At 40.8% G+C, this 12,117-nt stretch overlaps 1 pseudogene; it reads right to left on the bottom strand.

Annotated features, from left to right (window-relative positions):
- Nucleotides 1-11,374: 11,374 nt before the first annotated feature.
- LOC111727898 lies at nucleotides 11,375-11,786 on the bottom strand (annotated as a pseudogene).
- Between the last annotated feature and the right edge of the window lie 331 nt (nucleotides 11,787-12,117).

The following is a 12,117-nucleotide window of genomic DNA, read 5'->3' as shown; positions in this document are numbered from 1 at the left end:
TTTGGCGGGTCCAGGCTGGGGATTTGAACCCGCCACCTTAGGTGTACGTGGCTGGCGCCTTAGCCGGTTGAGCTATAGGCGCCGAGCCTATTATTTCTTTTTATAATTTCTTTTTCTCATTTACATGTGAAAAAGCTGAAGGTCAAAAGATTATTTTAGCTACTTTGCATAGTTATAAAGTCAATAAATCCTTGAGTTAGATATTGTCAAGTAGATACTTTCATCCCAATACTGTTAGGATTTCATTTTACAATGGACAGACAGAGGTTCAGAAAGATGAAGTATCTTTCCAAAGGCCCTACAACCCCCTGCAGGTGGCTGAATTGGAATCTATGGCTCTAAATTTCATCACTGTAATAAACCTGGATAATGAGAGTGAAGGGAAAGACTATTCCGGAACAGAGAACCGCTTGTATGAAGTACTCGAGTGAAAGAGAATATTTTCTGCCCCTCCACTGTTTATTTTGAAAATGTTTTAACTTAGAGATGAGTTATGAATCGTTCAATAAGCATTCTTCCCCTAGATGCACAACTTCAACGTTTTGCCACACTTGAAAATAAGTTGCTAAGGGGTACAGAAACACAGATAGAAGGAATAAGTTCTAGTATGTGATAGCACAGTGGAGAAATTTTAGTCAACAATAATTTATTGTGTATTTTAAGATAGCTAGACGAGAAAGATCAGATTGTTCTCAACATAAAGAAAAGATAACTGTTTGAGGTGATGGATATCTCAGTTACCCTGGTTTGATCATTATGTTCTGTATACAGGTATTAAAATATTGCACGTACTCCCCAAATGTGTGTAATTATTATATGTCAATAAAGTATATTTTTACTGTAAGTATGTATGTAGGTATATATTGAGAGAGCTCTGGCTGGTGTCCAGGCTAGAGTGTGGTGATGTCATCATAGCCCATTGCAACCTGAAACTCTTAGGCTCAAGCAATCCTCCCAAGCAGTTGGCATTACAGGTGCTCATCACTACACCTGGCTAATTTTTCTACTTCGTAGAGATGGGATCTCACTACATTGTCCAGGCTGCCCTCAACTTCTGGCTTCAAGTAATCCTCCCATTTTCACCTCTCAAAATGCTAGGATTATAGGTGTGAGTCACTGTGCCTGCCCATAAATGGAATTTATTTTTTAAAAAATTGTCTTCTGATTGTTCGTTGCAAATAGAACACTGTTGATTTCTGTATGTTAATTTTGTGCTTTATTACCTTGCTGGACTTGCTTCTTAGTTTGTTAGTTATAAAAGTTTTTTAATGAATTCCTTAGTGTTTTCTGTATGCAAGACTATCTTTAAAAAAGTCTCATCTGTGATTAGAAATAGTTTTATTTCATCTTTCTTAATCTAGATGCTTTTCATTTTATTTTCTGATTAATTGCCCTGGAGAGGATCTCTGGTATAATGTTGAATAGAAGTGATGAGAGCAGATATCCTTGTCTTTGGGGAAAACACCCCATCTTTCACCACACGTATGATGTTAACTGTAGGCTTTTGTAGATGTTCTGTATCAAGTTGAGGAAATTCCCCCTTCTATTCCTAGTTTCCTGGGCTTTTTCTTTAATCACAAATAAGTGCTGGATTTTGTCAAATGCTTTTTCTGTATAATATGCGATCATATGATTTTTAGCTTGTTGACATCATGGATTACATTAATTGAGGTTTGAATGTTGAACCAGCCTTCATATCTGGGGTAAATCTCACCTGGTCATGGCTCATAATTTTTAAAGGCAATTTTGGATTTGATTTGTCAGTATTTTGTTGAGGATTTTTGCATCTATATCCGTAAGAGATATTGGTCTGTAGTTATCTTTTTTATGTGCTGTCTTTTTCTGGTTTTGGTATCAGGGACTACTAGCCTTATAAAATCAATGGCTTTGTCCCTTTCTGACTGTACTGAGTTGTTAGGCTTCACTGAGTGATTGTTATAGTGTTTTCAGCACTGTCCTGGGGGTATGAATTGTTTCATAGACACATCCAATTAAATTTGGGCTCCTTTGAAAGAGTAGTTTTGGAGGTCAGTGTTTGAAACTTTTTTTGGTTATAGGAGGGTTTTTCCTAGCAGATTCTTTCCTGGATTCTCTCTGGTAAACTAATTGGCCTGCAATTTAGTGTATACCTTTAATGCATCTAATAGTTTCCTATTAATTGCTTTTGTTGATTTTTGAGAGCATCCTAAAGCTTAAATTTCCTCAGATTCTGTTGCAAATGAAGTCAGTTTTTTTTTTCTTTTCTTCTTCTTCTTCTTTTTTTTTTTTTTTTTTTTTTGCAGTTTTTGGCTGGGGCCAGGCTTGAACCTGCCACCCCCAGTATACGGAGCCAGTGCCCTACTCCTGAAGCCACACGCACTGCCCAAATGAAGTCATTTTCTTTAAAGTCTCTGATCTAAAATTCTAAAGCAGCAGGTGGGAACATGGTATGCTTTTCTCTGAGTGACACTTCTGCTTTAGGAGCTGGGCACTTGGTTGAGGGGGAAGTGACTTTAGCCTCCGGTATCTCATTATGAAGGTCCAGGGACCCCACTATTCTCAGAGCACTGCACCCACGTGGAGCCTCCATCCCAAGAAGGGTGAAAGCACCAGAACCCGTGCTATAAAAGGTTTGGGATTAACTACAGGATTGATGTGTACCATATATCATAAGGAGCATAAGTTGAGCATTTGTAAAACAATGAATATTTTCCTTAACAATTAGTTTACACTATTGGTCAAAGGTGAAGGATTCATTAGGAAAACAAAAACATGCTGAGCACCAGCCACATACAGTGGAGCTGGCATGTTCAAATCCAGCCTGGGTCTGCCAAACAACAATGCTAACTACAACCAAAAAATCACTGAGTGTTGGGGCGAGCACCTGTAGTTCCAGCTACTTGGGAGACTGAGGCAAGAGAATCGCTTAAGGCCGAGAGTTGGAGATTGCTGTGAGCTGTGAAACCATGGCACTCCACCCAGGGCCACATAGTGAGACTCTGCCTCAAAAAAAAAAAAAAAAAAGAAGAAGAAGAAGAAGAAGAAAAAGAAGAAAAGAAAAAAGAAAAAGCATCAAATTAAATGTGAAAGAATCATTTAAATTTTAAAATTAATTATATGTAGACTCAGTCTTTCTCACACAGTAGGAAACGGTAGAAATTATTTTCCTCCAGTGGAAGTACAGCTTCTAAAAGAGGGGGAAATCTCTACTTTATACTTCTAGTCAGATTGCTGGCAGTAGAGGCACAATATTGGTCATTTAAAAAGGACTCATTTGGCTGACCGTGGTGGCTCGTGACTGTAATCTTAGCACTCTAGAAGGCTGATTTAGGAGGATCACTTGAATTCAGAAGTTTGAAACCAAGAGTGAAACCCTGTCTCTACTAAAAATAAGAAAATTAGCTGGGCATCGTGGTGGGCGCCTATAGTCCCAGCTACTTGGGATGCTAACACAGGAGGATTTCTTGCACCCAAGAGTCTGAGGTTGCTGTGAGTTAGGTTGATGCCATGGCACTCTAGCCTGGGCAATAGAGTGGAACTCTGTCTCAAAACAAAACAAAAACAAACAAACAAAAAAACAAAACAGACTCATTTGAACTGTTTTATATGGGGAACATTTGGAACAAATGTGCAGACCATTTGAAATAGGCTCTGTCAACACTGAACTGAAATATTTCAACAGTTTATTTTCACTCTTTGTGACTTTTTTTCAGCGATGCTAGACAAAATGGGAGGATAAGATGTATTTATATTGAAATTAGTCCAATCAGGACTTTGGCAGCAGAACTATAATCTCTCTGGCTGCAGGTTAAGTGTTATACAGAGGCTTACATGTGGTCAAGGCATGCACACGGAATGCCTTTGGCAACGGGTAGAGGTCATCCAGAGCATAAGTTAGCCTGTGTCCTTTATTCACTCTGGGTTCATGGAGTGAAAATCCTTTTGTCACTTGGGAGATCTGACCATGCTCAGAAGAGAACTGGTGATATTCTGTCATGCTCTCTTTCACTTGTGCCGAAGCCATGCTTTTATCCACACTTATGTAAAAGGCCCTGGATTGTTAATCTTAAAAATAGGAAAAAAATCTTAGATCATAACTTCTGGTGAATGTTTTCACTATTCTCTGTAGGGGTTTAGAGCTCCTGTTGTAGGTGCACTGAGCTGAATTTCATTGATTTAATGTATAATAATGGTACATTATAAAGATCTTGTCAGCAATAGATCCTGCCACTGGACTGACTCCTGAATAGGTGACACAATTGTAGGCAAATTATAATGTTTGTTAACAGTTCATTGTTCTTTTCTTGTTCTATTTCCAGGTTGGTATTTCTTAAGACGTTTTCCTAAGGTTGGCAAAGGAGAGTATATTTTAAACTCATGCTAACCACTGTGACAATCATTAGCTCATTAGCTACATGTAACTTTTAACCATTAACACGTTGGTAGTTTGGGTAAAGATGTTCCTTAACTATAAAATACCCACTAGCGGTGCCTGTGGCTCAGTGAGTAGGGCACTGGCCCCATATACCAAGGGTGGCCTCGGCCAAACTGCAACAAAAAAATAGCCAGGCATTCTGGCAGGCGCGTGTAGTCCCAGCTACTTGGGAGGCTGAGGCAGGAGCATCGCCTTAGCCCAGGAGTTGGAGGTTGGTGTGAGCTGTGACGCCACAGCACTCTACTGAGGGCAATAAAGTGAGACTCTGTCTCTAAAAAAAAAAAAGAAAGAAAGAAAGAAAGAAAAATAAATAAAAAAAATAAAATACCCACCAAATTTCAAGTGGGGTTTTTTTTTTTTTTGAGACAGGGTCTCACTATGTTGCGCATTGTGTCACAGCTCACAGCAACCTGGAACTCTTGAGTTTAAGTGATTCTCTTGCCTCAGCCTCCCAAGTAGCTAGGACTACAGGTGTCTGCCACAACACCCGGCTGGTTTTCTGTTTCAGTTGTCATTGTTGCTTAACTATCCCAGGCTGGGTTCAAACCCACCAGCCTCAGTGTATGTGGCTGGCGCTGTAACTACTGTGCTACAGGTGCTGAGCCCAAATTTCAAGTCTTAATACAAAAAAATTGTACTATTTCATTAATTTTTGTATTGTTTACATGCTGAATTGGTAACATTTTGAATACATTATGTTAAATGTTATGTACATATATACAATTTAGTTGTAACTCTTCTTTTTACTTTAAATTTAACCTTACATATATAGCTCACATGATGTTTCTATTGTACAACACTGCTACAAAATATTCCAGAAGGAAAGATGAAGAAACATAAGTATATTTATTTAAGATAAGAAAAAGGTAACAAACAAACAAACAAAAACCCCAGCTCAACATGAGAAGAGATCAGAAAAAAACAAAGACGGAATGAAACAAATATATAGGCCGGGCAGGTGGCTCACTCCTGTAATCCTAGCAGTCTAGGAGGCTGAGACAGGTGGATTGTCTGAGCTCAGGAGTTCAAGACCAGCCTGAGCAAGAGTGAGACCCCATCTCTCCTAAAAACAGAAAAATGAGCCAGGTGTATTGGTGCACTCCTGTAGTCCCCGCTATTTGGGAGGGTGAAGCAAGAGGATTGCTCAAGCCCACGAGTTTGTGGTTGCTGTGAGCTATGATGCCAGGGCATTCTACTCAGGGTAACAGCGAGACTATCTCAAGAACAAAACAAAACCCAAATATTTAAGTAATCAAAATATATGCAGAAGTCTTCTGACCATGCTCATGACTTGCAAATGAGTTCAAAGATATTTAGATGAGGGAAATATGCTCAGTTTTTTCAAGTGATTCTGTACTGGGATATTACCATGTTGTATTTAATCTTTTAATCTTATGCTAGAGTCATTGATGTACTATTCCGGAGCTAGGCAGGTGGAGAAAAATTTCAGCATTATAATAAACAAAAAAAGATACTTGTTTTAAGATCACATTTTATTATGAGAGGTTAGGAGATATGTAATAGCTAATCATTTCAATTGTATTGCTCTGAATGGTATATTACTGTACTCCCAATTTCAAAGCCCTTTCTATTTAATTTCTGAGGTTCATTCCTAGAAGGATAATTTGCAGATTAGCACTCTAAAAATGCACAAGGAATTATACCAAAAAATTGCTCAGATGAATAAGAGGAGAAAGGACATATATTTATATCATCTTTTTTTTTTTTTAATTTTTTGAGATAGAGCCTCATTCTGTTGTCCTGGGTAGAGTGCTGTGGCATCATAGCTCACAGCAACCTCAAACTCTTTGGCTCAGAGAGCCTCCTGCCTCAGCTTCCTGAGTAGCTGGAACTAGAGGGACCTGTCACAATGCCCAGCCATTTTTAAAGACTAAGTCTCACTCTTGCTCAGGTTGGTCTTGAATGCCAAAGCTCAGGCAAATCACCTGCCTCAGCCTCCCAGAGTGCTATGATTACAGGCGTGAGCCACCGTGCCTGGCCTTATATGTTCTTTTTTGAGGTGTGGTTTGTTGAACTCCTGGTCTGAAGTAATCCTTCGGCCTCAGCCTCCTGAGTATCTGGAACTAAAGGTGCCCACTGCCATATCCAGATGATTTTTTAAAATTCAGAGGTAGAGTCTTACAAAATTGCCTAAGTAAGTTTCAACCTTCTGGTCTCAAGCAATCCTCCTGTCTCAGCCTCCAGAGTAGCTGGGATTACAGGTGTAAGCTGCTGTGCTGGCTCTATCCGTTACATGTTCTTAAGTTAAATGTGCCCATCTGTAGGAAGAAGCTGATAGCTAGCTATTTTAGACAGTCTACACATGCAGTTTTGACCAAAATCATTGCACACCTAGTATTTTTGCAAGACTAAAAGGGGTTACGATTTTCAGCAGTAAAAAAAGTGGTGATTTATTAGCTCAGAGAAATTTTCACTTCGATTTGAGGTGGCAGAATTCCTCAATATCATGAAAAGAATATGTAAAACCATCAAACTCCTTGAAACTTATTAAGAAATAGTATTTCTTTTCTTTCTTTCTTTTTTTTTTTTTTTTTGAGACAGAGTCTCTCTATGTTGCCCTTGGTAGAGTGCCATGGCGTCACGGCTCACAGCAACCTCAAACTCTTGGGCTCAAGCAATTCTCTTGCCTCAGCCTCCCGAGTAGCTGGGACTATGGGCACCTGCCACAGTGCCTGGCTATTTTTTTGGTTGCAGTTGTCATTGTTGTTTAGCAGGCCCAGACTGGGCTTGAACCCACCAACCTCGTTGTATGTGGCCAGAGCCCTACTCACTAAGCTATGGGTGCTGAGCCAAGAAATAGTATTTCTTATGCGAGCAAGACTTAACAACTTTATTCAAAATATATAGTTGAAATATCTAGCTTAGTCATGGCAAAAAAGACTTTTGACTGAGTAATGGTTTGGGGGCAATTTTTTGCTTATGTATTAAATAAATTTTGAACTCAATATTTTATTTATTTATTTATTTATTGAGACAGAGTCTCACTATGTCACCCTCCATAGAGTGCTGTGGCATCACAGCTCATAGCAACCTCAAACTCTTGGGCTTAAGGGATTCTCTCTTTTTTTTTTTTTTTTTTTTTTGAGACAGAGTCTCAAGCTGTTGCCTTGGGCTGTGCTCAAGTGATTCTCTTGCCTCAGCCTCCTAAGTAGCTGGGACTACAGATGCCCCCTCACAATGCCTGGCTATTTTGTTGTTTTTGTTGTTATTGCAGTTGTCATTGTTGTTTAGCTGGCCCAGGCTGGGTTCGAAGCCACCAACTTTGGTGTGACTGGAGCTGTAACCACCGTGCTACAGGTGCTGAGTCAATGCTCTTGCCTCAGACTCTCAAGTAGCCGGGACTACAGGCACCTGCCACAATGCCCAGCTACTTTTTTGTTGTAGTTGTCATTGTTTAGCAAGCCTGAGCAGAGTTCAAACCCGCCAACCCTGGAAGATGTGGCTGGCACCTTAACCACTGAGTTATGGGCACTAAGCCATTTATTCATTTATTTCTTTAGACAGAGCCTCACTTTGTCACTCACTCTTGGTAGAGTGCCATTGTGTTACAGCTTATAGCAACCTCAAACTCTTGGGCTCAAGTGATCCTCTTGCCTCAATCCCCCAAGTAGCTGGCACTACAGACGCCCACCACAATGCCTGGCTATTTTTTGAGATGAGGGTCTCACTCTTGCTCAGGTTGGTCTCAAACTCCTGAGTGTAGGCAATCTACCTGTCTCAGCCTCCCAGAGTGCTGGAATTCCAAGTGTGAGTCACTGTACCTGGCCTTGGACCCCATATTTTAAAATAATAAATTTATTTACCCATATCCTTTATTTCAAATCTTATCATCAGTTTACTTTGTCTAAAGAATAATACAAGTAACATGCCATTTTCTTAGATTTTTCATTTATAAATGTTTATCTACCACAAAATATCACACACATGCCATACATATGTACAAATACTATATATCAATAAGATATTTAAAAAATATTTACCTGTTGTTTGCCAGGGACTAACTGAAGTATTAAGAGTTCAGATCAGCAGGCGGTGCCTGTGGCTCAATGGGTAGTGTGCTGGCCCCATATGCTGGAGGGTGGCAGGTTCGAACCTGGCCCCGGCCAAACTGCAACAAAAAAATAGTCGGGCGTTGTGACAGGCGCCTGTATTCCCAGCTACTTGGGAGGCTGAGGCAAGAGAATCACTTAAGCCCAGGAGTTGGAGGATGCTGTGAGCTGTGTGATGCCATGGCACTCTACCGAGGGTGATAAAGTGAGACTCTGTCTCTACCAAAAAAGAAAGAAAGAAAGAAAGAATTCAGATCAGCAAAAGACATGTTCCATGATGCCATGCTGCTGTCACTCCGGTGGAGGAAATAGCCATAGAAACTGCAGTAAGGGTAGGGGTGAGAGGGGGAGCTGCACCAACTCTGGGGCACAGGGCAGAAATGGTAACCTGCTCAGTGGGCAGGAGGAAAGGGCTTCTAAGAAGAGGAGGCACGTGAATCAGGTCTTGAAAGGTGAGTAGGGGGATTGAGGAAAGGCTCATTCTCGCTAGGAGAATATAGGCAAAGCAAGGAGATGTGAAAGGACTTGGTGGTGGGGAGGGAGGGGTGAAGAACAGAATGAAGAATTCAGTAGTGGTGAGAGAGTGGTGGATTTAGACCCTGTACTTCATAGTAATGAATCCAGGAGCTCTCAACCGTTTTATAAAAGAGAGAAATCTTTATCCTAAAAATCCAAAACCAAAATATGTATTTCTTCCCCAAATGGAAGCTAAAGTTGTGGGAATATGGATATAAGCCAATGCATTCTTCATTTACACAGATAGTCCAATTGCAAAAAGATTTCTAATTAGATTCTGGAGGTCACTCTGTCTTTGGGGATGGAGAATTTCATTTCCTTCTTCCATGTTCATTGCACATCAAGAGAGTGTGTGAGATAGAACGAAACTCACCACAGAGCAGAAGGAAGATAATTTTAGAGAACATGGTGTCCTACTCCTAAGCTGCAAAGAAATGAATACAAAGAAAAAGGCTCCCATCATGCAGCTTATACAAGTGCCCCAGCCGCTCAGTGCACTCTGTGCCCTCGACACACACTCTAGCCTCTGTAGGGGACAGTCTGTCAGGCCACCAGACTAGGGGGAAAGGTGAGCTGGGTGCTTAGGACTGGGGAGAGGGAATATTCATTCACTTTTGTGCCAGGCAGGATGAGGCCTGGGCTCAGAGGTGAAACCTCCCAGGTTTAGAAGAACCAGGACTTAGGCTCTCCCATGAGGTGCGGTGAGAGGTGCTTGTTCTCTGCTCCCTGGGGGAAAGTCCTCTGCTAGCTCCGGTCAGGGGAGGGGTCTCCCGTCCCCTTGGAAACAAGCCCCTTCTGATCTTTGTTATCTTCTATCCTCTTCCTTGGTCCCAGCTTGTCTCAGCAGGGATGATGCGCACCTCACTTTCTTTCCTTTGTGCTCAGCTCCCCACCTTTGGCTTCTCCCGTCCACTGCCGTCTAACACCTTTCCCCCTGGACAGGAGCCCCTGGCGAAAGCTGCTTCTACTCGGCCCTCTTGACTCCTCCCTGTTCCATTTTCTTAACCAGAATTTCAAGGCTTCTGAAAAAATATGTGAGTGAAATAGTGGCTTTCAGGGCTATGTGTGTCATATTTGGGGGGAAGTTTCCTTTTTCTCAGCCAAAAGCTATATATCCAATTCATTTAAATGAAGCCTTTCAAACTAAAAACCTGTAAGGCCATTCTTAGAAGCCATAAAAAAAATTACTTCTGATATACACACTCTCCTAATAATTTAGATGGATATAAATAAAATTCTAAATAAAGATTAAAAAATAAAGTCATTTTAAAAGTAACTTTGGGCGCCAGCCCTAAAAGTAACTAGGGCGCCAGCTGCATACACTGGAGCTGGCAGGTTCTAATCCAGCCCGGACCTGCCGAATAACAGTGACAACTACAACAACAACAACAAAATAGCCAGGCACTGTGGCAAGTGCCTGTAGTCCCAGCTACTTGGGAGGCTGAGACAAGAGAATCGATTAAGTCCCAGAGTTTGAGGTTGCTGTGAGCTGTGATGCCATGGCACTCTATCCAGGGTGACAACTTGAGACTTTGCCTTAAAATAATAATAATAATAATCATAACTTTGAATACTCCCATTCCCTGTATGTCATAAAATGATTTAAACTGTAGTCATTGATTCTGAAAAAAGTATACGTGTATCTTGTCCATACAAACACTAGCATGCAAACTTAAAACTACAAGGTTATTCAAAATGACACAAATGCTCTACATCTTAAGTAAACTTGAAAATACCTTTTCTATTTGTAAAAGAAAAGAATAATATCCATCTTTATTATTAGGAAGTTTGGTCTGGAAACTTATCCATAAATTATTGGTAGAAAGTCTTAATGTCCATTATGTCATCACCTGACACAGATTCAGTAATTTTTTTGAGTAAAAGAATCACAAGTAAACATGAACTATAGGCTAGTCATCACATATTACTACCAAGTATGATTCTGTGACAGCAACAGCAGTGATCACACAGTACACCTCACATTTGACTATGGCCTTAAAGGTGTCACTCTGAAGCTTTAGGCCAACTTACCTTTGGGAAAATTTTATCAGTGGACAATGTACCCTTTTATCTTGTTTTCTTAAAGTTTACCTCACTAGCTGTAACAGATAGCAATGAAATAGCTTCAGTAGGAGGCGAAGCAAGAAGTGAACTGTGTTCTAGAAGGAACATTTACCTGTGTTTTGATCCAAGTTTCTCAATGGATTCCCGAAGAGGTGCCAATGCATACCTATCAATCGGATTAAACTCCTGCACAAGGAAAACAAATGCTGAAAGGTGTGGAGGTAAGCCACCCTGTGCAGCTGCCTCACACAGTCAAAGAGCTGATGATAAATAGGGACGTAAACCCTGAACAGACATGTTAGAAGGGTCTTTACCACAGACACAAAGTTTTGGGGAGATGGATAATGATCTTAGAAGGAAAAAGTTTCCTCATTAAACTGACCCTGATCTCAAGTCATCAAATTGTTGTTGTATTTTGGAGCAGAACATTTGGCTGCCTTTTGACATTAGTACCATGTCCCCTGTGATGTTCCTGTCTTGGACCTGCGGAGGTGACTCGACAACTTGCTTCACATGTTGACCTGGTTGATGAAATCCACGGTGCTGACAGCAATCCATTCATTGACATCCTCTCCTTCTGGCAACATCACGACTTGTTTCAGATTCCTGCTTCCTAGAATTGCTTCTGCCTGTTTTAGGAGTTTGTACTGATGAGATCCTTGGGGGATATTCTTCTGTGGTTTGACTGTTTTGGAAGAGCAGCTGCTGAAGAGGAAGTTCATCTTTGGTCCTCAGAGGCCAGTGGCCCCACCCCAGTCAGGATTTGGCTGGTGGGATAAAGCAGCCAGTCCTCAGTTCACTGACAGCAGAAGCTGGGCACTGGCTGTTTCAAAATGAACCGTTTTAAACTGTGAACATTAGTGTCTCACAGGACACTCACAACGTTGTGCAACGACCACCTCTAATTAATTCTAAAATATTTTTGTTGGCTCAAAACAAAATCTCCCATCCCTTGAAGCAGTCACTTACATGGTTACCCTATTTTAAATGGCAACCTCCATGTTATCCTCTTTCCCTACCTGAATTTTTTGTTCTGTAGAACTCACCATCATT

The sequence above is a fragment of the Otolemur garnettii genome, unplaced genomic scaffold (assembly GCF_000181295.1).
Source record: "Otolemur garnettii isolate 467f Iridium unplaced genomic scaffold, OtoGar3 scaffold00129, whole genome shotgun sequence".
Taxonomy (NCBI): Eukaryota; Metazoa; Chordata; class Mammalia; order Primates; family Galagidae; genus Otolemur; species Otolemur garnettii.
The sequence above is the reverse complement of the archived record's forward strand: the minus strand, read 5'-3'. Positions and strand labels throughout refer to the sequence as shown.